This window comes from Papio anubis, chromosome 3 (assembly GCF_008728515.1).
Source record: "Papio anubis isolate 15944 chromosome 3, Panubis1.0, whole genome shotgun sequence".
Taxonomy (NCBI): domain Eukaryota; kingdom Metazoa; phylum Chordata; class Mammalia; order Primates; family Cercopithecidae; genus Papio; species Papio anubis.
In genome coordinates, this window is record NC_044978.1 from 55,041,753 (window position 1) to 55,066,215 (window position 24,463).

The 24,463-nt window shown below is 34.6% G+C and overlaps 1 long non-coding RNA gene across 1 annotated transcript; it reads left to right on the plus strand.

Annotated features, from left to right (window-relative positions):
- Positions 1-435: 435 nt before the first annotated feature.
- LOC116274142 lies at positions 436-4,936 on the plus strand. Its single transcript, XR_004182679.1, has 3 exons — positions 436-446; positions 1,108-1,141; positions 3,812-4,936. It is a non-coding gene; the product is annotated as an uncharacterized LOC116274142 (long non-coding RNA).
- The last annotated feature ends 19,527 nt before the right edge of the window (positions 4,937-24,463 follow it).

Below are 24,463 nucleotides of genomic sequence, written 5' to 3' on the forward strand. Positions count from 1 at the left end.
CCCCTCTGCCTTCCCAGCCCATTCAATGTGAAGACAATGAGGATGAAGACCTTTATGATGTCCTACTTTTACTTAATGAATAGCAAATATTTTCTCTTCTTTATCATTTTCTTAATAACATTTTATTTTCTCTAACTTATTTTGTTATAAGAGTAGAGTATGTAGTACATATAACATTAAAAGTATACGTTAATTGGCTGTTTATGTTATTGGTAAAGCTTCTGGTTTACAGTAGGCAGTTAGCAGTTGCATTTTTGAAAAATCTAACATTTTATGCTGAATTTTGACTGTAGGAGAGTGAGCTAGAAGGACTCCACCCCTAACTCCTGTGTTGCTCAAAAGTCAATTGTACTTAACATTATTGAGGTGTTAAATATAGACAAAGGGTCAAGCAGTGTTTATGGATTAAACTACTTGGAAAACTACGTGTGAAGCCCCACATCCAGGTGAGCATATTCTTATTGTTTATCCTTCAAAGTTAAATCAAGGTTAAATGTATATTATAAGCAATTATCACCATATATGATTATACAAATTCTAGCAAAAAATTAAATTTTTAAAGGGAAAATTACATTTTAAAAATTAATAGTGTCTTCTACATCTTTAGATTTTGTTTGGAATTCGTTTTAGTAGAATAATGAGGTTTTGCTTATTTTTTAGAACCTAAATTTAATAAAGTTTTGGATTTAGTTATAATAAAAATTACACAACTGGCATATATGCAACTACTATAATACCTATTTAATACCTTAGAGCTTACAAATGTATATTAATATTGTTTTACAGGTGTTTATAATTACTTTCAGATTTGTAACTTTGTGATCTGTCGCTTTGTGTGACAGTACAAAAGTTTTGTCAAATAAGCAAGGGAAATTTTGTTACTGTGTTCTTTGTAAAGACATTTTAAAACATTGAAATTACATGTGAGAAATGACAGGCAATCTTTAGATCTGAATGTTGTTGACATAAACAGTGTATTAATGTTAACCATTAGAATAATTTAACATGACCCCAATATTGTCAGAGCTGTTACTGTATAATTTTATATAACAAAGTATCGCATTAATCTTCTCACTCTTCCATTCTTCAGCACTTCTGAAAAGACAGTCACCCAGATGCTATCTCAAACTTCTTTCCACAGGTATGAATTTGGCATATTTTAAACCAGATGTCTGAATAAGGTCACAACTTGGACTGTATTACATTCACTTCTTAGGATTTCTCATACTTTAACTTTCCTGTACCCATGCTCTTTTTCTTGTCATAGTGTATTATATATAGTTCTGATAAAAGCCATAAGTATGTCACTTAGCATGTGTAATCTTTCTATTCCCAGTGTTTGTTCAAGTCATATGGTGGAGCTGGGTCTCTCAACTTTATCACATCATGCATACATGGAAAATGATGTCAGCACCATGTGCAGGGGGAAAAGGAGAAGGCCTTTTGAGGCTGGAGCAAACAGGCCTGGAGCACAGGTGACAGCTCCAGGGACTGACTGAAGAGAAAAATATTTCGGCATACTTCTTTCTAACATAGCAAAGGCACCAATTCTGAGTTGCATATTGTATTTAAGGGTGTGAGGTTTAATTTGTTTAAAATAGATGCTCACATCCAGGTACAGACACTTACTAACTCTATTATATTGGGTAAGTAATTTCATTTCTTTGACACTCAGTTTTTACATCTGTAAAAATGGAGCTGATGAGGATAACTGCTTCAGACAATGTCTATGATTAAATCGGAGTGTTGATTCCTTAGGAAATTCCTTGGCAATACTCTACATTCAATAAGTTTCATTTTTTTACCCATCCCTCATTCCCATTCTACCAAGTTCAGATCTACTTGGAACAGAATTGGAAAGGGCCATTATAGGCGTATAGAGCACTCTTAGTCAGAAATGAATTAAGTCATGGAAATAGCATAAAAACACATGTGAGAAGCAAGCATGTGACATCAAGGTCCAAATGAAATCTGTTTGTTGAACGGAAAGAAGTTATTCATCTGCTTTTTGTCCAGGCTCCTCTGTCAGCTCTCACAGTACTTTGGCAACCGAAAATCAAATCTCTTTCCTCTGGCAATAAAACTTCCCCATTGATCTATCTTTGATAGTTTCACAATGTTGTCCTTGTGCTTCTCATACATCTCAATAAAGGAAAGTGTCATTTTCTACCATGTATTTAGTTTTGTCATCTCTGTACTCAGTTTATAACCAACATTAGCCATTTAATGTTTAAGAAGGTTTGCTACGTGAACTCTATATTTGCAAAGAGAAAGGCAATGCACGGGAAACAGAGAAGATAATATTGGAGATAAATGGAAAGATGTAAATTAACCCATTCACTTCGAAGCAAGATATTATGTTCCAGAAAGAATAAATAATTTGGCAGGGAATGTGTAATTATTGAGTGGCAGAACAAGGTTTGAAGCCAGAAATTTCATTTCATCGGTTAGTGTCTTTTCTAAACCATACTTGCCTTCCTATTAGTGAGTATGTTTTCTCCCAAGAGCAGTCTAGGAAAAAGTGTTTTCTTTACAAAGTCTGTCATGAATGGGCCATGTCCCTGGAAATAAAGAGCAGTCACTGGATTACAGGGAGTATCTTCTGCAGCATATAGGCATACCTCGAAGATATCGCAAGTTCAGTTCTCGACCACCACAATAAAGTGAATGTCACAATAAAGCAAGTCACACAAATTTCTTGATTTCCAAGTGCATTTAAGAGTTACGTTTACACTATAATGCACTCTATTAAGTGTACAGTAACATTATGTATAAAAAGTATATAACAATTTAAAAATAATTTATTACCAAAACATGCTAACAATAAACTGAGCCTTCAGCAAGTTATAATCTTCTTGCTACAGGAGGGTCTTGTCTCAATGTTGATGACTGCTGACTGGTCTGGGTGATGATTGTAGCAGGCTGGGGTCAGCTATGGCAAATTTTTTTTAAAAAAGAGAACAGTAAGGTTTTCCATATCAATTAACTCTTTCTTGAAGAAAGAGTTATTGGAAGCATGCAAGGCTTTTTGATAGCATTCCACCCACAGTGGAACTTATTTCAACATTGGAGTTAATCCTTCAAACCCTGCCACTTCTATTGCATCTAGTTTATGCAAGATTCTAAATCTTTTGTTGTCATTTCAGCAATGTGGACAGCATCTTCACCAGAAGTAGATTCCATCTCATGAAAGCTCTTACTTTGCTCTTCTCTAAGAAGTAACTCCTCATCCATTTAAATTTCATCATGAGATTGTAGCAATTCAGTCATATCTCATGCTCCACTTCAAGTTCTAGTTCTCTCGATATTTCCACTACATCTGTCGTTACTTCTTGGACTAAAATATGGAATCGCTCGAAGTCATCCACAAAGGTTGGAATCAGCTTCTTCCAAACTCTATTGATATTTGATTTCCTTCCATGAATAACAAATGTTCTTAATGGTATCTAGAATAGCTAATACTTCCCAGAAGGTTTTCAATTTATTTTGTCCAAATCTATCAAAGGGATCACTCTCTGCAGTAACTATTGCCTTGCAAAAGATATTTCTCAAATAACAAAACTTGAAAGTTGAAATTACTCCTTGATCTAATGGCTGCAGAATGGATGTGCTAGCAGGTGTGAAAACAACATTCATCATTTGTACATCTTCATTAGTACTCTTGGCTACCAGGGGTATTGTCAATGAGCAGTAATTCTTTAAAAGGAATCTATTTTTTGAGCAGCAGGTCTCACTAGTGAACTTAAAATATTTAGCAAATCATGCTGTAACCAGATGTGCTATCATTTGGGCTTTGTTTTTCCATTTCCAGAACAAACAAATATTGACTTTAACCTGAAGTCACCTGCTGCATTAGCTCCAAACAAGAGATTAAGCCTGTTCTTTGAAGGTAAGCATTGACTTTTTCTCTCTAGCTATAAAAGCCCTTGATCACACTATCCTCCAATAAAAGGCTGTTTTATCTTCATTTAAAATCTGTTGTTTAGTATAGTCACCCTCAGTATTTATCTTAGCTAGATCTTTGCATTACTTGCTCAAGGTTTTTCATCAGCACTTGCTGCTTTACTTTGCACTTTACATTATGGAAACAGCTTATTTCCTTAAACCTCATGAACCAACTTCTCCTAGCTTTTAACTTTTCTTCAGCTTCATTACCTCGCCAAGCTTCCCTAGAATTGAAGAGTTAGGGCCTTGTTCTAGATCAGGATTTGGCTTAAAGGAATTTTGTGACTGGTTTGATCTTCTATCCAGGCTATTCAAATTTAGTTCATATCAGAAATAAGGCTGTTTTCACTTTCTTATCATTTGTGTCTTCTCTTGAGCAGCACTTTTAATTTCCTATGAGAATTTTTCCTTTGCATTCACAACTAGGCTGTTTAAGTAATGAACTCTAGCTTTTAGCCCATTTGAATCTTGACATGCCTTCCTCACTAAGCTTAATTATTTCTAGCTTTTCATTTAAAGTGGCTCTTCCTTTCCCTTGATCACCTAAATGCCATTAGAGGGTTATTAACTGGACTAATTTAAATATTTCAGTGTATTTCAATATTGTTGTGTCTCAGAGAATAGGGAAGACCAAGGGGAGGGAGAAAGACTGAGGAACGGCTGGTTAGTGGAGTAGTGAGAACATATGTCAATTAAGAACACTTATCAATTAAGTTTGCCACTTTATATGGTCACAGTTCATGGAACCCCAAAACAATTACAATAGAAATATCAAAGATCACTGATTTCAGATGACCATAACAGATACAGTAATAATAAAAACACTTTAATATTGTAAGAATTACTAAAATGTGACACAGAGACAGGAAGTGAGCACCTGCTATTGAAAAAAATGGTGCCTAGCCAGGCATGGTGGCTCACGCCTGTAATCCCAACACTTTGGGAGGCTGAGGCAGGCAGATCACAAGGTTGGGAGTTCAAGACCAGCCTGGCCAATATGGTGAAACCTTGTCTCTACTAAAAATACAAAAATTAGCCGGGCGTAGTGGCGCATGCCTGTAATCCCAGGTACTCAGGAGGCTGAGGCAGAAGAATCGCTTGAACCCAGGAGGTGGAGGTTGCAGTGAGCCAAGATCATGCCATTGCACTCCAGTCTGGGCAACAAGAGCAAAACTCTGTCTCAAAAAAAAAAAGATACCAATAGATTTGCTCCACAAAGGGTTGCCACAAAGTTTCCATTAGTTAAAAATGCAACATTTGGCCAGGCGTGGCGACTCATGCCTATAATCCTAGCACTTTGGGAGGCAGAGGCAGGCAGATCACCTGAGGTCAGGAGTTTGAGACCAGCCTGACCAATATGGTGAAACCCCGTCTCTACTAAAAATACGAAAAAATTAGCCAAGCATAGTGGTGGGCACCTGTAGTCCGAGCTATTTAGGAGTCTGAGGCAGGTGGATCACCTGAGGTCAGGAGTTCCAGACTAGCCTGACCAATGTGGTGAAACTCCATCTCTACTAAAACTGCAAAAATTAGCCCGGCATGGTGGCATGCGCCTGTAGTCCCAGCTACTCAGGAGGCTGAGGCAGGAGAATCGCTTGAACCCGGGAGGCAGAGCTTGCAGTGAGCTGAGATCGCACCACTGCACTCCAGCCTGGGCTACAAAGCAAGAACCCCTCTCAAAAAAAAAAAAAAAAAAAAAAAAAAGTAGCATTTGTGAAGTTCAATAAAACATGACATGCCTGTATTCTTTAAAAATCACAACATAGAGCAGATGAAAATGCATATTCTTTACACATTTGTAGCATCATGTATAATTTAAATAAGTTAACATTTTACTGTAACATTAGCAATATGAATACAATATATGGTATCTGTTTATTTGGGTAATATAGCAATTCAAGTAGGAGAAAAAATCAATGATGAAAGAAATATCTCTATAGCTACCATTTACTTGTACCATTAATTAATCATTTACTATATGTTTCTCACTGTATTAAGCTGTTTATACAAATTTCATTCAATAATCACAAGAATCCAATGAAGAAATCTTTTTTTTTTTTTTTTTTTTTTTTTTTTTTAGGCCGGGTCTCGCTCTGCATGGAGTGCGAGCCTCCAGGGTTCCATTCTGCCTCAGCCTCCTGGTAGGTTCCTGAGCGCCACGCCACCACGCCCGGCCTGGATTTTTATTTTTTTAGTAGAGACGAGGTTTCACCGTGTTAGCCAGGCTGGTCTCGATCTCCTGACCTCGTGATCCGCCCGTCTCAGCCTCCCAAAGTACTGGGATTACAGGCTTGAGCCACCGCGCCCGGCCCGAAATCTTATAATTAATATCATCTTAATGATGAAATGATGAGTAAACTAAGCCAAGTTAGAGAAGTTAAATGACATGCTCCAATTCATACAAATATAAGAAGTAAATTCAAAATTTGAACACAAGTCTGTCTGACTACAAGTACATTCCTATCACAATGCATATCATATCATTAATATTAGAATATTTTAAAGAAAACTCTGCTAAGGGTCAACTTGTCTACCTTTGACTCTTTTCAAGGAATATATTTTGTATCTTTCTACAATCTTGCGTATGTGTTTAGATATCTTTCTTTTGTTCTTTAAATGGCTGCTAGCACTCTTAATTCTCAATGAATTAACTTTTACAGATTTGTCAGAGGACTGTTATTGTCCAGCCAATTCAGTCTAGGCAGGGTCATCATGGCCATCTCTTGCCCCTTTATTGCTATCTCAAATGGGTCATCTTTGTCCTCTCAATGTCTAAAATAATATGTATAAGCATGCCTCTTTTAAAGGTAAATGCGGAGAGTCAAAAATTTTATGTCGTTAATCAAGACTGACAAGTTTTACAATGCAAATTTACCAGAAATGTATGAAAATAACAACGCTTTTCAACACTAGGTGAAACAGTATTTGGAAGTAGTTTATATTATTTTTAAAATTATGATTGGCTTTCAATGAAAAACGACAAGTAAAAAAATCAGCTGAATCTCATTATGCATCAAATACTGGAGAATATACAAGAATATGTTAACAATGTTTACTTCTTGTGAGAAGAATTACCATTGGCATTACCTTCTTCTATTTTTTTCTGTTTTCTAATTTTTGGAAATAATATTATATTATTATGAATTATATGTTATATTTATATCCAGTGAAAACAGTTTCATATGACTGTCAAATTTAATTCAAGTTGTCCTCTTCTTCCTCTTCCTCCTCTTTCGTTTCTTCTCCTTCTTCTTCTATATTTTTTCCTTAAATAGCTTTATTTTTCTCCTGGCTAGTGCATAGTTGGAGGGACACATAACAAAACACATGATAGACTCATATAACCATAAAAATATGAAAAAAAAAATCATAGCCCTAAAATCAAAGTGATAATTTCTCCTTGATACCATATTAGTACAATGTCAATTATGCTTTTTCTAATGTTTCTAGTAATGATAACATTGCACATAAATTACCAAATGTAAACTATCTTAGATTTTTTCTTACAAGAATCCTAGGAGAACTATGGCATATTTTAGCCTTATTTAATATCTTTCTGAGCTCCTATGCTGATTTTTTTTTTTTTTGGAAATGTATTCTAGAATAAATATATGAAGTAGTATCACCAGATTATATAATTGTATCATAAAATATCAAAGACAAAGAGCTACTTGTGAGGTGGCATAAAATCAATATATTCAAAGCACACTAAGATTGTAAGTGACCAATTGGCAACAGTTTTACAGTCCTAAGAATGGTTGACAAATTGATTTCCTTTGCCACGACACTTCTATTCATGAGGAAAAAGAAAAAAAAAAAAAAAAAAAAAAAAAGACTTTACAAAGTCCAACCAAACAGTAATAATGACTAAAAAGTAATATACAGAGAAGACTCTACTAAGGCAGAGGATAGTAAAATTGAGAAGAAATCTATAAAACAAAGTCAACTGTAAGATTCCAGATATATACAGTGAATTAGTTTCATATAGTCAGGTTACTTTGTATTAATATATTGAAAAGGTAGTACAAACAAATTTTAATGTCTCTATGAAATAAAATCATTTTTGAAGGAAGGTTTTAGGTACATTTTGTTTTCTCTCTTTTCTTTTAATAATGAAGTCATCTTTGACTTCCAGAGTAAAATGAACAAAAAAAGAAAACAGAAAAAAAAAATAAAGAAAAATGCTTACTCTATAGGATCACTATATCTCTGCAGGTTAAGTCAAATCTGAAAAAAGTAATAATTTCTAAAGTTTTTCCTCTTCAGGTAACTCTAAAGTCAAGGAGAGACTTTTTAAATTATAGCCTTTTCATATCTCTAATAGGCACTTCTAATTTGAAATTTCCCAAACCAACATGTTCCTCCACAATCTCTTCCTCATTGGTAAGTGATGCAAACATCCATTGAGCTGTTACAAATAAAAAGCTGTAAGTTATTCCTGCCACCTCTATCTCTCTTACGTCCTATACTTCCTATACTGGATTCATCACCAAGTTTCCTAAGTCCATATCACAAACCCCACCTTCCTCATGCAAGACAATAATACAGTCATACCTGGAGAACTTTGGCAATAGCCTCTTAAGGTGTCTCACTTCATATGTTCTTGCCTTACTCCTATTTTTCACATGATAAAATTTAAGCCCTAGGATAGTCCTACTTTAAAAAATCATCATAGTGTTTTCTTTGTACATAGAATAAAATGAAAACACACTGCAGTGGCCTACATGGTCTTGTCTTATCTGCCACAACCAGGTCTGCACTTCATGTTTAACCCAATTCCTTTCTTGTCTTCATGGCCAACCACATGCTGTCCTTCTTTAAGCTTTCAGCATCTTCAGAACTAGCCAATGTGGCCTCAGGGCCTCTACATCATGATGTCACCTCTGTTTCAAAGTTTCTCTTCCCTCCAATGCGGTTCAACCCCTCATCACTATCTAACCTACTCAATTAACCTTCTCATTGTACACTTTTGGTTTTGCTTAAAAAGAGCAGTGGTGGATTACAGCGTGTCAATTTCTCAAAAAATAAATAAATAAATAAATAAATAAACATAGAATATGATCCAGTAATCCACATCTGAGTACCCAAAAAAATTGGAAACAGAGATATGAACAGATATTTGTACACTGATGTTGATAGCAGCTTTATTATAAGTAGAAGGTAGAAGCAACCCAAATGCCCATCAGCATATGAATGGATAAACAAAGAATAGCATATACATAAAATAGAATATTATTCAGCCTTAAAAAGGTGTGATTTCTGATATGTGCTACAACATGGATGAATCTTGAAAACATTGCTAATTAAATATGCCAGACATGAAAGAACAAATCCTACACATTTTCACTTATGTAAGGTAAATAGAGAAAGTAGAATAGCGGTGACCAGGAGCTGTGTGGAGGAAGAAATAAGGAGTTATTGTTTAAGGAGTAGAGAATTTCAGTTTGCAATGTTAAAAAACTTTTGGAGAATGATAAGGATGATGGTTCCACAACAATGTGAATATACTTATGCTACTGAATTGTACACTTAAAAACTGTTAAATTTATGTTGTGTGTATTTTACCACAATTCAAAAAATCTCTTAAAAATTACAGTGGCACTTCTTTTTTAATTTTCTCTCTCAACAGCAAGCATTTCCCATTTTAAAATTATCATTAAAATTTAACACTGAAATAATTAGAATTTATCATTGTATATCTGTATTTTTTCATATGATTAGCAAATCTTTCCTGTATGAGGCTGTAAGTTTCATGAGGGCAGTAACCTTGGTTTCTATATTTTCTCTTCCTTCTTAATTCTTTTTTAGTTTTTTACCCAGCCCAAACTCCTGGCCTCAAGAAATCCTCCCGCCTCAACCTCCCTAGTAGCTGGGGCTACAGGTGTGAACCACTGTGACAAGTTAATTAAAAAAAAAATAGAGATGAGGTCTCACTGTGTTCCCCAGGCTGGTCTCAAACTGCTGGTCTCAGGCAATCCCCCTGCCTGAATCTCTCAAAGCGCTGGAAATGCAAGCATGAGCCACTGCACCCAGATTGGTTTCTGTATTTTCCAAGTTATGTAGTTTGGTTTTAGTTATCTCACTGCCCACTTTGTGACAATTGAGGGACCAGCACCAGTAGCCATTGAATCAATCTCTGCTAAACGAATGGCTAAAGGCTACATCTCTAATACAACAAAATATGATATATGTTTAAATAAACATTTGATTTTGGCATATTTTTAGATTTACAACAGTTTTCCATATAGTCTTCACTATTTTCCCTGATGTTGACATCTTACATTACCATGATACATTTTCAAACTAAGAAGAGCAATATTGATATATCACAATTCAGTAAGCTTGAGATATCATTTCAATTCCACTACCTTTTCTACTTATCCCCAAGGTCTATTCCAGAACAATGATACTTTTGATGTAGCAACGCAGAGTGATAGTGTTCTGAATTACCCTAATAGTTTCCAGAATAAGACTGTAACACCTATAGGGAAAATAAATATATATACTCCTTGTCTACACTATTTTATATACATATATAAACTTACAATGTAAATATATCATTTTGCAGCACTCTATTATGATGTTTTTTGGTTAATTACCCAGTATTATATTTTTTTCTTTATTTCCTAATTTGGTGTTTCTTCATTTGTTTATAGAAAGAAAAGAAATTTATGTAAGTAGTTTCCAAAAGAAAAAAAAAAGTGTCTCCTCTGGAAATATAGTTTTGTATTCAGTTCTTGCTTTTTCTTCTCTTTTTTCTTCATTTTCTTTAAATATAATTTTTTTTGTGCTCACACATTTTAAATATCCCTTAAACTCTAGTCACAGAATGTAGAAAGCAACTATTATTGTATACTTTATTTCAAACTATTTTTAAATTATTTATCATTTAAGTATTTGTTTATATTAATATATAGCCATGCATTACATATACTGATGCTCTCAGTTTGGCAGACACTTAAAAGAACAAACAGTTGTGGACAGAATCATGCAGAAGCATCTGTGAGCAAATGTCACACAAAACAAAGAACATTTTCCAACAGCTGAATGTCAGTTTGGAGACATCAAAGGAATCACATGAACTTCATATATTTTAGAGACAAATGTTAATCCCAAGTTTCTTTTAGGAAACACAAGCAATTCTATCATAATCATCTTCCTTAAACAAACAAACCAAAAAACCAAAACCAATTGGGTATTTTATATGTAGTTAATAAAGTGTTTTACTATAAAAATAGATAAAAAAGATTTCAGTGTTCTTGCCTAAGGACACTGGATAAAAATCAAGAAAAACACTACATAACTTATGTTAGAATTCATGTTTACTTATATATTTACTGACACATAACAATTTTAATTACGTGAAGGAATATTTTATGTGTATAGTGTTCAAAGCTGACTAATGTTAATTCTACACATACTTATGTTTTTATTTCATTAAGACATACTAACTTAGGTGTTTAAATATTTCTTAAATGTTATACTTGTAACAAAATCAACATCCTTCTAGCTGTGTAAAGTATTATTTTCAAAATGATTTTTAAAGATGTTTCCTCTTAAATGTGTCATTATGATGCATTTATATTATGGCTTTGAGAGTACTAATCCTTTGGCAATGGTTCCAAAAATTTAACTTGTCATCGTTTTGCAACTAAGTAAAAATAATCTGTGTTTTACTGCTACCAGCAAACTAATTTATCATTGGAAATCTAATTTTTCATTAACTAGAGCTCACAATATGCATTGAGTTATTTAACAACACATACATTATTTATTCTAAGAATGTGGGAATAAAACAAGTTAATATGGAAAATATATTAAAGAGAGAAATGGGACTACTTTATCCTGGAATCATTACAGATACTATTCAATATCCTTCAGTGTTTATAGGTAAGCAATTTAAAGAAATGATACTTACATCAACAATGCAAGTCAGTGACTCCTGAAATTATCCAATAAAAATAAAGTTTGAATCAGCATATTTTATTTCCAAGAGTGAAAAATGTATTTTGCACATTTGCTCTTAAAAATAAAGTTTAAATTTTACAAAAGGTATTTGCTAATTCCAATTTAAAGAAAATATCACTGCATTCAAGTATACTCATTAACTTCATTACTTATGAGCTATTAGCCTGTTGCTTTGCTCTCAGAAGTAATGGAATATTTGATCATTTTATTCATTGATTACATCTTTTTATGTGAGTGGTTCTAATTTTAGTTCAATGCATGCCTTCAAAATTTCATGTGTGTATTTATGAACAGAGTTTCATGTAATACCAGAAATAATAATAGATGTGAGACGCTTACTTTTTTGTGGGAAGTGTTATATTGGAGTAGAATATTCTCCAGTGTACTCTACTGAAGTAATAACTTCGAGTAATGATTGCATTTTGTTCTATTTAGAGCAAGTGAGCAGAAAATGTATATTACTCGGTATTTAGAAAATAAAATATAAATATTACAGAATGGAGACTTGTATTTAATTTTGTGTTTTAAAGATTTTATTGTCAAGTAATTTAGCTCTTAGATTCTGGAAATGTCTTTCCATTTTTCTTTGAGCTTTTCTAGCTTTCCCATGATATAACAAATGCAATGTTAAAATATTAGAAATTAAATTAGTGTCATTTTCCACATTTTGTAACTCTCTCTACAAACTAAAGGATTATTAATCCCAATCCCATTACTCTGTTCTTTTGTTATTAAATGGTTAGTTATAGCTCTACTTTAAAAATATCTAGGTACTGGGTCTTGAAATTCTGGATTGAGACATTGCTTTGCTTAATATTTTGATCATGCCTAACTATACAAGGGCAATAGTAAAGTTACCTTAATAATAGCCAGAAGAAATGCCTCTAATCCAATTGGTCACAGGGCAGCTATCACCAAAACCAATTTCTTTATAATTAAATGGTGCTCTCAGGCACTATAAAAACTTGGAAGTTGCCCATGAATTTGGAGGAAGTAGGAGGATTTTTTTTTTTCATAGACAGGAACCCACATTGAAGCAATTTCTGAAACACACTGATAAGCTTTGCTTTAGAATTTATATTAAAGAGCTCAATAGTTGCTACCTGTGAGAACAGCTCACGCTTCTAAACTGACTTATGTCCTGTAGAGATTAAGGACAGAGGCCTCTAGAAGATTAGGATGTCACTTGGTTCAAGTGACACCCAATCCATTTTATTGACATGGACTCCATCCTGCAAAACAAGCACTTTTTGACTAAAACATAATGAAAATTTGGTGTATGTCTATAGACCGGAATACAATACATTTTTACACATTAGTGCTAGCTAATGTAGCCAGTGTCTGTAAATGAAACCAACAGTCCTCATTATGGATGGTGTGTGGACACATGCCTCAGAATACTAATTTAGTAGAGCATACCAAAGAGCTTTACATTACTTTTTAATTTTACCCAAGTCTTGCTATGGTCCAAGGTATTAAGCCGTATTCATTGAATTCGGCAGGCTATTACTTTGCATTGTTACGATTCCTATTGCATCTCAGCATTCAATTGTGAAGCCAAACGGGCTCTGATTTGATTTCTAATTGTTTATTTTCAGCAACTTGAACCTGAGTTTGTTGCTTCTGTGTACAGCAGAAAGAACATCAGTGGGTAGGTGAAGAGTTCTCTCATTTTACTTTCAAGGCCATTGTAACACAGATTGTGGTCTGGATTCTACCCCTGTTAGGATAGCACTGCATAACAGAGATGTGAAATATGACTGAATTTAATCTGTGCAGCTACATTTGAAAGTTGACATTTTATGTTTCTGCCAGCTACTTGGACTCCATTATTATGGGAAAATAAGCCTGTGCTAACACCTTGGAAAATAATGCTACCATGCTTTCTCCTTTGCTTTTTGTCTGCAACATAAAATCACTGCATGATCATGGCATTATGTGAAGATTTCACTAAAGAAAGCACATTACACAGCACATAAACAATTATTTCCCAAATTTTCCATAACTTAAAGAGATTTGTAAATCTATTTATAAACATGGGAAGGAAAAATAAAACATTGCAGTACCAGACTTTGTTAATCACTTCAAATCACTTTAACATATGTTAAAACTTAACTACAATAAAATATTAAAAATATGTTTTAATAATTGGAGTTTGATAGAAAAGCCCTTTCATAAAATACATACCATTTTTGCAATACAATAATTGTTTACTTTGGTTATTTTTCATAATGAAACATATGTTTTGTTTCCTGTTTCACTTTGTTTTTTGTATCAACTATAGAAATTTATTCTTAAAGCTCCTGATGGCCTGAATACTAGCAAGCGTCTACTTGTTACTACTTTTGTTTTAGTTTTATCTCTGTGAGCTAAAGTTGATTAGCAGAAAAACTAAATACGGACAAGTGAGAACAAACTGGTTGAAACAAGTGCTTCATATTTAATTGTCCTTTCAGTTTAATCCTTCAAATATAAACAGTGAAGACGAGATGGCTTTATCTCTCAGTGTTGCGATCTTTCCAGATTTAGATTTACCTTAGACTATTGTTTGATGCAGTTCACTGTTTCTATAGGATTGATCCCATGAGATACATGGTTATTTGTAGATATTTTAGTTCATCAGCATGGTTTTGCTCAGAGAAAATATTATAAGACCACAGAGGAATCGCAGTTTCACCATATAATATGTCTGTTATTAAATAGATGCGCCGCAACATCTCTGATACTCAGTTTCCTGTCTATAAAAATAGAAGATTTCATTATATGACATTTTCAGATAACAAAACTTCATTATAAATCCTTAAGTCTTGTCATAAACCAAATTAGAGTATTGTTGAGTACATCAATGAGGGTCAATGTCTTGGCCACCTCAGGATAAGCACCGTTTAAAGTTATATATGCAGTTTACTCCAACATTCTCATCAACCATGATGTAGGTGTTGAATTAGTATAAGGGATGATATGGTTTGTCTCTGTGCCTACCCAAATGTCATCTTGAATCATAGCTCTCATAATCTCCACATGTCATGGGACGGAGGCGGTGGGAGGTAATTGAATCAGGGAACAGGTTTTTCCCATGCTGCTCTCATGATAGTGAATAAAACTCACGAGATCTCATGGTTTTATAAAGGGCAACACCCTTGCACAGGTTATCTTGCCTGCCACCATGTAAGAAGTGCCTTTGTTGTTCTACCTTCCGCCATGATTGTGAGGCCTCCCCAGCCATGTGGAATAATGAGTCTATTAAACCTCTTTGTTTTTAATGAATTACCCAGTCTTGGGTAATTCTTCATAGCAGTATAGAAATGGACTAATACAGTAAATTGGTATTGGTAGACTGAGGTACTGCTATGAAGATACCCAAAAATATAGAAGTGACTTTGAAACTGGGTAACAAGTAGGTGATGAAACAGTTTGGAGGGCTCAGAAGAAGACAGGATGGTGTGGGAAAGTCTGGAGCTTCCTGGAGACTGTTTGAATTGTTTTGACCAAAAAGTCCAGGCTGAGGTGGTCTCAAATGGAGATAAGGAACTTACTAGAAACTGGAACAAAGGTGATTATTGCTATGTTTTAGCATAAAGACTGGTGGTAATATGCCCAGGCCCTAGAGATCTGTGGAACTTTGAACTTGAGAGAGATGATTTAGAGTACTGGCGGAAGAAAGTTCTAAGCAGGAAAGCATTCAAGACATAACTTGAAAGCGCTGGGTTTTATTCATTCACAAAGATATGCTTTGGAATTGGAACTTATGTTTAAAAGGGAAACGGAGCTTAAAAGTTCAGAAAATTTGTAGCCTGACAATGCGGTAGAAAAGAAAAAACATCTTCTGAGGAGAAATTCAAGCTGGCTGCCAAAATTTGCATAAGTAACCAGGAATCAAATGTTAATCACCAAGACAATGGGGAAAATGTCTCCAGGGCATGTCAGAGGTCTTCAGACAGCAACTCCCACCACAAGCTGGGAGGCCTAGGAGGAAAAAGTGCTTTAATGGGCCAGACCCCAAAGACTTGCTGCTTTGTCCAGTCTCAGGACTTGGTGCCCTGTGTCCCAGCACTGGCTAAAAGGAGCCGATGTACAGATCAGGCCATTGCCTTAGAGGTGCAAGCACCAAACCTAGGTAGCTTACATGTGGTTTTGGGCTGGCAGGTGCACAGAAGTCAAGAATTGAGGTTTAGGAACCTCTGCCTAGATTTCGTAGGTTGTATGGAAACACCTAGATGTCCAGACAGAGTTGTGCTTCAGATTCTCGCTCATGGAGAACCTCAGCTAGGGCAGTGCAGAAGGAAAATGAGGATTAGAGCCCCGACCAATTCCCCCCACTGGGGCACTACCTAGTGAAGCTGTAAGAAGAGGGCCACCGTTCTCCAGACTCCAGAATGGTAGACCCACCAACAGCTTTCACCGTACACCTAGGAAAGCTATACACACTCAACACCAGCCCATGAAAGCAATTGTGATGAGGGATGTACCCTTCAAAGCCACAGGGGAGGAGGTGCCAAATGCCATGGGAGCCCACCTCTTGCATCAGCCTAACCTGAATGTGAGACATGGAGTCAAAGGAGATCATTTTGGAGCTTTAAGATTTGACTGCCTTGCTGGATTTTGGACTTGCATGGGAACTGTAACCTCTTTGTTTTGACTAATTTCTCCCATTTGGAATGGGTGTATTTACCAATGGCTGTACCCTTTTTGTATCTAGGAAGTAACTAAATTGCTTTTGATTTTACAGGCTCTTAGGTGGAAGGAACTTGTCTCAAATGAGGTTTTGTACCATGGACTTTTGTGTTAGTGGAGAAATGAGTTAAGACTTTGGGCAACTTTTGAACAGCATGGTTGGTTTTGAAATGTGAGGATATGAGATTTGGAAGGGGTCAGGGGTGGGATGATATGGTTTGGCTGTGTCCCTAACCAAATCTCATCTTGAATTGTAGCTCCCATAATCTCCATATGTCAAGGGAGGGACCCAGTAGGAGGTAATTGAATCATAAGGGCAGGTCTTTCCTGTGCTATTCGCATGATAGTGATTAAGTCTTATGAGATCTGATGGTTTCGTAAAGAGCAGTTCCCCTATGCAGATTATCTTGTGTGCCACCATGTAAGACATGCCTTTGCTCCTCCTTTGCCTTCAGTCATGATCGTGAGACCTCCCCAGTCATGTGGAACTGTGAGTTCATTAAACCTCCTTTTCTTTATACATTACTCAGTCTTGGACTTTTCTTTGTAGTCATATGAAAATGGACTAATACAAGGGAAGATCACATAGTGCAACAACTTCAGGCATTTTTAGGTATAACTTTTAGGAGATGTTTTTCTTTCTTTGTAAAGAAAATGATATAATGTAACAGAAACAGTACATGCACAGACATCGAGAAAATTGCTTAAACTCTCTAAGGCTAGTTTCTCACCTGCACTAGATTTGGTTTAAAAATAGCTGTATCACAGAGTGTTGTAAGTACTGAATGATATCGGGCATTCAAGATTTTGTGCAGAGTCGAACTTGACTCGTTTATTCCCTCAGCTATTTCCTTACTCTTTCCATCCAAATATTTTATTTTGAATTAGTGAGGATTTGGCAGAAATTGTCTTGGAGCCAAAAGCTGGAATTCTGTCCTTAAGAAGTTGGGAATTGGATGTACTAAGGGAACTTGAAACTTTCAGAGAAGTGATCCGGAATTGCAATATTTATCTTCCTGTGATAAGCAATTAAATTAATGAATAATGTCTGTTGTGTTTGGAAAAAAGCATTTTGTTCTGGGGATATCCTCCTATGCCACAAGCTCTTTATAGAACTTTTTCTCCCTGAGACACACACACATGTGCACACCCCACGCAAAGACACACAAGGACATTCTTCAAGTATTCACATGATTTTGCCAAATAATGAGACAGTAAAATAGAGAGAGCAGGAGAGGGAGATAGGATAATGGTAAATATTTGTCATTGTTTCATTAAATGATTTAACACTCTGCCACTGTTAAACACTAAAATTTTAGATGCAGATACAAATTTATATCCAAGATACATATTTGGAGAAAAAAAAAAAACTTGCAAAATGTTTTTATATGCACTGAAAATTTATGCAACAATACAATAAATTGTTAAGTGCTGGATAGTCATAATATGGTAGAAAGAAAGTGGCTGAGGAGGAAAATATTCACTTTTGATTCTACATCCCTTTAGATATATGTTAAAATTCAAATAATGCAAGTATCACTTTTACAATTACAACAAAGGAAAGGATATTCTATCTACAAGAACCAGAATTTATCTTACCTTTTTTATATTTGTTTATCGAAAGGGTTGCTTTGTGATGGTAAAGATAGAATGTGAACTTGAGCTCTAATAACTCCTCCACCAAGACCTGTTTGTCAGCAGTTGGGGAGTTGCTGTATGGGGCAAGAGGAGTAAATTTTGCTTTTAACATGGAGCATAAACAGAAGGAAAGAGAAAGAGTAGCAGAATCTGTGAGGACCCAGCTACACGGAAAACAGACCTTGGGAATTCAGAGCAATGATGAAATCTGACAAACTAAAATATGTATACACACACACACACACACACATATTTATACACACACACACACACACACACACACATATATATATATATAGAGAGAGAGAGAAGTATATTCGAGTTTTGGTAATACAAACCATTCATTGTATCTGTAAGCTTTATTTAAATCTGAGCTACTCTGGTCTGAAAAGTGTCTATCATGTATCTATTTATCTAGCTAGCTACCTATGTATTGATTGATACTAGTGAATAAAATGAGTTTTTTTCTCTGCAATGATTATGTCACAAAATAAAAATGACATATGTGATTGTGGAGACTTGAGGCCAGAGTATATTCCAATAACATGATTTTATGTTAATCCAAAGAAATCCAGGGAAGTCATTAACTTCTTCAAAAGAGGCAATTTTAGGCAAATCTATCCATGTTTCACAGGATACAGAGTATGTATCTCTATATTAGTTACATTTTAAAAAATCGTTAAAATTAAAATTCTGTTTAAAATAGAAGAAACTATGCATGTGATTACTATGAAAATTTGAAAAACAAATTGAACAATAATAAAATACATATATATTATAAGCAAGATATTATCTACTCTGGGATCAGAAAGTGGACAAAGAAGTTATTTCTTCAGCCATTTCTCTTGAGTAAAAAAGTAAGAGGAGTAAAAAAAAAAAAAGTTAAAAAAAGGGGAAAAAAGTAAGAGGGAACATGGTAAAAAGAATGAAGTAAGAATGAATGTAGTATTTATGGATTTCTGGGAGCTTTTTAGTGCCAAGGTTTTGATGAATAACTTCATTTCCTTTTGAGGATCAAACTGTTTTGCTTGAGAGGCAGAATTTGTTTCGGGATGTGAGAAGAAGAAGGAGCTGTGAGTTATATAAGTTTGAATATAAAATAATGAAAAAAAGGGAAAAGAATACTGTATGTGTTCATTAATATATCCCTTTAGATATATGTTAGATATATGTTACCTCACAAAGTACTTTATTTAGGAATTAAAAGAGTAAACTAGTTTAATGAAATCTAAGATTTCTTCAGTGCTCATGGACCTTTTGAGAGGTTGTTTCTACCCAATTTAAATACACAAATCAATGATTATAACCTAATTATCAGGGAGTTTACTTTATCTTGGTAGAGAAAAATGATTATAACCTAATTATCAGGGAGTTTACTTTATCTTGGTAAAGAAGAAAGGGATGCTTAAAAAACCAAAGGGTTGTCCTAGAACATTGATCTTTAAAAATAAAAAATGAGTAATTTTGAGTACTCATTTTGAGTGATTTTGGATAAATGAAATAATTTTCAGTGTTTTATAGGCACAGGATTTTAATAAAATGTTTTTCTTCCTTATTCTAAACTTCCATACATATTCTATTTTAAAATTCCTTGAGAGCTCTGCTTTGAAGACATGCCTTCCTCATTCTACCCAATAAAAATATTATATGCTTGCATCCAAAATTTTACTATACAATATTGTCCAGGGTCTAAAACTGTGCCAAAAAAGGATTACTGTTATATATTTATAAGTATTGAAAGCATGAGAGATATGAAGAGTTACACATGAATGAATTTCTTCAAGATGTATATCTGAAATGGAAATTATGATCCATAGAGTCTGTATATCTTCTACTCCACAAAACCAATTCTAATATTTTTTCAAAGTGCCTTTAGCATGCTACCCTTTAAGTAATAGTGTATAAATGTTTCTGATGCAGTTTCATTAGTGATGTAGCAAGATAGTAAAACAGAAAATCTCCTGGCATCACTTCCCCAACAAAAATACAATAAGAAACTATTTAAAGACAAAATAAACTCTGAATAAACCGGAACTCAGCGGAGAAGCTAAGAAAGCTTTTAAGTTCATAGAACTGACAGAAGCCGTGAATAGTAAGATAAACAGTCTTTTCAAAGTGTGCTACCCTCTCCCCAAAACTGGCATAAAACCTCCAACAGAGAATTTCTCTAGACCAGTCAGGAGCGATGGCTCACGCCTGCAATCCTGTCACTTTGGGAAGCCAAGGTGGGTGGATCACTTGAGGTCAGGTGTTCGAAACCAGCTTGGCCAACATGGTGAAACCCCATCTCTACTAAAAATACAAAAAAAAGAAGATTAGCTGAGTATGGTGGCAGGTGCTTGTAATCCAAGCTATTCAAGAGACTAAAGATCGCTTGAACCCAGGAAGCAGAGGTCGCAATGAGCCAAGATTGTGTGACTGCACTCCAGCCTGTGTAACACAGTGAGACTCCATCTAAAACACAAAAATTAAAAAAAATGTAATAATAATTTCTCTAGACCTGTGGTCTCTGAGGTGAGAGGAGGGAATTAAAAGTGGAAGTACAATCTCCCGATTGTTCTGTGACTCTTCAAAGGTAATCTACTTCAGTCCTGTCCTGTGGAAACTAATGGGAGTGCCAGGAGGCCTAACCATCTGATGTGAATTGAAAAGAAAAAGCAGCGTGCTGATTGCAGTGACTGGCGCATGGATCTTGATGGCTACTCTGTACTGTAGGCAGTGATGATACCCTGTTGAGGTGATTGGTAGGAGCCATAGCAACACAGGAGGCACAATTTTAGGGAAGGTTCACATTGCTAGCTGGAGTTTCTATAAAGCCCAGGTGCTTGCATAGAGCCTTACCCTTGCCTAGAAACAACTAAATGGTTCAGTGTCCCCATAAAATTTCCCTAGACTGGGAAATAATGTCAGGGCAGCAATGTAGTTTGGGGCAGTATGTAAGATCTAGTGATCAGCTTAACATAAATCATCCTCAGACTGAGAAAAAAAAATGACAGGCAATAATTCAATAATTTAGTTTCAGTACAGTATTTTAGTTCTGATGTTCACTATAAGTCCTTCCGAGGAATCAAAACAACTTTCAAGTGTTTAAATTTAATACTAAGACATAACCCCTAACATCACCAAAGAACATCTGCAAAAACTGGAAGAGGTGGGTGTCTCCTCAAATGTGCAGGCATCAACATAAGCACATCAGAATGGTGAAAACTCAGGTAGATATGAAATCACCAAAAGGCAACAAGGAGGCTCCAGCAATGGATCCAGAATAATTAAAGATCTGTGAGATGTCTGACAGAGCATTCAGAAAAAACTCTTCCTCTCTTTATATAAGTAAATAATGGCTGGAAATTCAGCTGTTCCAAATCGGGAGAACCCCTAAAAAAGTTTAGAAAATCACAAAGAAATGTGGATAGAAACTAAATAAAAATTTAAAAAAAAATCAATTAACAAAATGAGAAATTTGAAAAAAAAAAAAAATAGGAACAATATTAAAAGTCCGAGGAATAAAAATTAAAATAACAGAACCGAAAATCTCATTAGATAGTTTTCACAACAGACTTGATCAAAAAGAGAAAATAATTAGTAAACTTATAAATGGAATATATAAAATTATCCAATCAGAGAAGCAAAAAGAAATAAATATTTAAAAATAGTGAAGAATGTCTACAAGAATTATGGGAAACCATCAAGTAAACTAATCTCCACATAATTGGAATTTTTGGGGAAGATGAGAGACAAATAAGCCTATAAGTACATTTAAGAAAAAAATTGCTGAAGTTTCTAAATCAAGAGCAATATGACAGTATCCAGGTTCAGGAAGCTAAGGAGTCACTAACCAAATTCAACTAAAAGTGGGGTTTCACAAAGCACATTATAATCAAATTAGCAAAACTCAAATACATAGAAAAAGTACTCAAACTATCAAGAGAAAATAAACATTTTACTTTCAACAGATAGTCAACATGGTGTTGAGCAAATTTCTCCACAGAAATGCTGTAGGCCAGGAGAGACTGAAATGCTATATTCAAAGTGTTGAAGGGAGAAAATAAAACTACAAAACAAATAAGCAAACACCTCTGCCAACCAACAAAACTGTATCTAGCCAAGCCATGAAAGGGAGATAAACACTTTCTTAGCTAAGCAAAAACTGAGGTAATTCATCAATACCAGATCTCCCTCAGAAAATATGGAAACCATCATTCTCAGCAAACTATTGCAAGAACAGAAAACCAAACACCGCATGTTCTCACTCATAGGTGGGAATTGAACAATGAGATCACTTGGACACAGGAAAGGGAACATCATACACCAGGGCCTGTCATGGGGTGGGGGAAGCAGGGAGGGATAGCATTAGGAGATATACCTAATGTAAATGATGAGTTAATGGGTGCAGTACACCAACATGGCACATGTATGCATATGTAACAAATCTGCACATTGTGCACATGTACCCTAGAACCTACAGTATAATAAAAAAAAAAAGAAAGAAAATGTGGTACACATTCACATTTAGAATGTGACATAGCCATAAAAAAGAATAAAATTGTGTCCTTTGCAGCAACATGGATGCAGTTGGAGGCTATAATCTTACGCAAATTAATGCAGAAACAGCAAACCAAATACTACATGTTCTCATTTATAAGTGGAAGCTAAAGATTTAGTACACATGGACATAAATATGAGAACACTAGATGCTGTAGACTACTAGATGGGGGAAGGAGAGAGGAAGGCATGGGTTGAAAAACTACTTATTGGGTACTATGCTCACCACCTGGATGATGAGATCTGTATCCCAAACTTTAGCATCATGCAATATTCTCATACAACAAACCTGTACAAGTACCCTTTGGTATATAAAATAAAAGATGATATTTTTAAAATGAATAAATAATAATAATAAAACATCTGAAGGTATAAAACTCATTGGTAAAAGTAGAGAAATAAAGTTAGAATACTCTGGATACTGTAATCATGATAAGTAAACCAGAGTTTCTACTTATATATTAATTAGAAAGACTAAAAGGCAAAACTTTTAAATACAACAATAACTAAAACAATTGGTTAAGAGATAGGCGATATAACAACTTGTAAATTGAACACTGCTAAATCCCAATGGAGAGGGGAATTGTGTTATAGAGTTTGTTTTTAAGACTTTTATTTTCTTTGAGATCAAAGTTGTGTCATTATAAGTTTAAAAAAACTTGTAACAACCATAGGACCCTTTTGTAAGCCTTATGGTAACCACAAAGCAAAAATCTATAAAAATCATATTAAAAATAAGCAGCACTGTATCCAAACATATTATTAGAGAAAATCACTTAACCATGCAAGAAGACAGAAAGAGAAGAGAAAAGGAAGAAAAGATCTTCAAAACAATTACAAATAAGTAGCAGAAGGGTAGCAGTAAACCCTTACCTATACATAATAACCTTGAATGGACATGGATTAAATTATCCAATTAAAAAACAGAAGGACTGAATAGATCTGTAAGAACTAAACTCAACTATATGCTACCTACAAGAAATATACTTCACCTGCAAGGAAACACACAGCCTGAAAATGAAAGGATACAAAAAAAAAATAGCTCCATGCAAAGAAACCAGAAAAGAACAAGAGTAGCTATACCCATATCAGATAAAAGAGACTTTAAGAAAAGAATGGCAAAAATAAAATAAAATAAAAAAGACAAGGAAAGCCATTACATAATGATAAAGGGGTCAGTATAGCAAGAACTTATAACAATTATGAATATATTGCACTCAACCCAAATCACCCAAAAAATGTAAAACAAATAATACTGATAGACATAAAGAGAAAATTCAACCGCAATGCAATAATACTAAAGGAGGGACTTCATTAGCCCACTTTTATTAATAGGCAAATCATCTAGAAAGCAAATCAAGAAAGAAAAATCAAACTGTATTATGGACCAAATGACCTAACAGACATTTGCAGAACATTTCACCCAACAGCTGCAGAATACACATTTTATTGTCAGCACATAGAACTTTTAGACCATTTATGAGGTAACAAAACAAGTCTTTAAAAATGTTTAAAAATCAAAATCTTATCAATTATTTTTTCTGAAATAATTGAATAAACTATAAATCAATAGCTGAAGGAATATTGGAAACTGTACACATTTATGGAAATTAAACAACATGCTTCTGGGCAACAAATGGATCATTAAAGAAATTTAGAAAAGACATTTAAAAAATTATTTGAGACAAATGAACAT